The sequence below is a fragment of the Pseudorasbora parva genome, unplaced genomic scaffold (genome assembly GCF_024679245.1).
Source record: "Pseudorasbora parva isolate DD20220531a unplaced genomic scaffold, ASM2467924v1 scaffold_118, whole genome shotgun sequence".
In the NCBI taxonomy this organism is placed as follows: domain Eukaryota; kingdom Metazoa; phylum Chordata; class Actinopteri; order Cypriniformes; family Gobionidae; genus Pseudorasbora; species Pseudorasbora parva.
The window spans coordinates 1-2,500 of NW_027125091.1; positions in this window are offsets into that span (position 1 = coordinate 1).

Here is a 2,500-nt window from a genome sequence, read left to right on the forward strand (position 1 = left end):
AAACATGGACAAGGTCCAAAAAAGGCAAACGCAGGCCCGAGGTTAATGGCCACGAAACCGAGCCCAGAGACGATGCACTGTGTGCGGGCTGAGACATTTTCCCCATATCCGAGCAGGTCAGGTACCGTCCGGGGCCCGAAACAAAGCTCAGAAGCCCCTGGAGGAAAATCCTCCACGAAAACGGACAGAGTCCAAAAGCTGAACTCGGTGAGAAGCTCCATGCTATCAGACCTCCCCGGCCTGCCCAGGGAGGGTGCCTCGTCCCGGGCACGGGCAAGCCGGCGGCCCCCCTCTGGAGGGTGGGTCCGATCCAAGACGGACTCAAAATGACCCGTCAGGTTTTTGTCAGGGGGAGGGCGAAAACTGACATCCAAACACGCACCAGACAACCGGACCCAGGGGATGGCGTGTGTGAAAGCCCGTAAAAAGAGGTGCGCTGTGGGGTTGGGCTAGAGACTTCCAGGAACGACCCGCCGAGACACGAGCGGGTCCGTGAAACGTGAGGCACGGGTCAGGCACCTCCCCAGGGAGGACCCACCACTCGGGGACTTAATTTACTGCTCAGAAGTGCCCCTGGAGGAAAATCCTCCGCGAAAACGGACAGAGTCCAAAATCTGAACTCGGTGAGAAGCTCCATGCTATCAGACCTCCCCGGCCTGCCCAGGAAAGGTGCCTCGTCCCGGGCACGGGCAAGCCGGCGGCCCCCCTCTGGAGGGTGGGTCCGATCCAAGACGGACTCAAAATGACCCGTCAGGTTTTTGTCAGGGGGAGGGCGAAAACTGACATCCAAACACGCACCAGACAACCAGACCCAGGGGATGGCGTGTGTGAAAGCCCGTAAAAAGAGGTGCGCTGTGGGGTTGGGCTAGAGACTTCCAGGAACGACCCGCCGAGACACGAGCGGGTCCGTGAAACGTGAGGCACGGGTCAGGCACCTCCCCAGGGAGGACCCACCACTCGGGGACTTAATTTACTGCTCAGAAGTGCCCCTGGAGGAAAATCCTCCGCGAAAACGGACAGAGTCCAAAATCTGAACTCGATGAGAAGCTCCATGCTATCAGACCTCCCCGGCCTGCCCAGGAAAGGTGCCTCGTCCCGGGCACGGGCAAGCCGGCGGCCCCCCTCTGGAGGGTGGGTCCGATCCAAGACGGACTCAAAATGACCCGTCAGGTTTTTGTCAGGGGGAGGGCGAAAACTGACATCCAAACACGCACCAGACAACCGGACCCAGGGGATGGCGTGTGTGAAAGCCCGTAAAAAGAGGTGCGCTGTGGGGTTGGGCTAGAGACTTCCAGGAACGACCCGCCGAGACACGAGCGGGTCCGTGAAACGTGAGGCACGGGTCAGGCACCTCCCCAGGGAGGACCCACCACTCGGGGACTGAATTTACTGCTCAGAAGTGCCCCTGGAGGAAAATCCTCCGCGAAAACGGACAGAGTCCAAAATCTGAACTCGGTGAGAAGCTCCATGCTATCAGACCTCCCCGGCCTGCCCAGGGAAGGTGCCTCGTCCCGGGCATGGGCAGGCGGCGGGCCCCCTCTGGAGGGTGGGTCCGATCCAAGACGGACTCAAAATGACCCATCAGGTTTTTGTCAGGGAGAGGGTGAAAGTGGACGTCTAAACACACACCTGAGTACCGGACCCAGGGAATGGCGTAACGGAAAGCCCGTAAAAAGAGGTGCGCTGTGGGGTTGGGCTAGAGACTTCCAGGAACGACCCGCCGAGACACGAGCGGGTCCGTGAAACGTGAGGCACGGGTCAGGCACCTCCCCAGGGAGGACCCACCACGCGGGGACTGAAGTTACTGCTCAGAAGTGCCCCTGGAGGAAAATCCTCCGCGAAAACGGACAGAGTCCAAAATCTGAACTCGGTGAGAAGCTCCATGCTATCAGACCTCCCCGGCCTGCCCAGGGAAGGTGCCTCGTCCCGGGCATGGGCAGGCCGGCGGGCCCCCTCTGGAGGGTGGGTCCAATCCAAGACGGACTCAAAATGACCCATCAGGTTTTTGTCAGGGAGAGGGTGAAAGTGGACGTCTAAACACACACCTGAGTACCGGACCCAGGGAATGGCGTAACGGAAAGCCCGTAAAAGAGAGGTGCCGCGGGGTTGGGCTAGAGACTTCCAGGAACGACCCGCCGAGATACGAGCCTGTCCGTGAAAGAAAAAGGGACAGAGTCCGAAAGCCGAACTCGGCGAGAAGCTCCATGTTGGCGGTCCTCCCCGGCTGGCGACCGGGACGGTGCCTCGGTTCCGGGCACGGACGGAAAAGGTGGGCCCTATGGTGGGCGGTGCCGTACCAAGACGGACTCAAAATGACCCGTCAGGTTTTTGTCAGGGAGAGGGTGAAAGTGGACGTCTAAACACGCACCCGAGTACCGGACCCAGGGACTGGCGTAACGGAAAGCCCGTAAAAGAGAGGCGCCGCGGGGTTGGGCTAGAGACTTCCAGGAACGACCCGCCGAGATACGAGCGGGTCCGTGAGAGAAAAAGGGACAGAGTC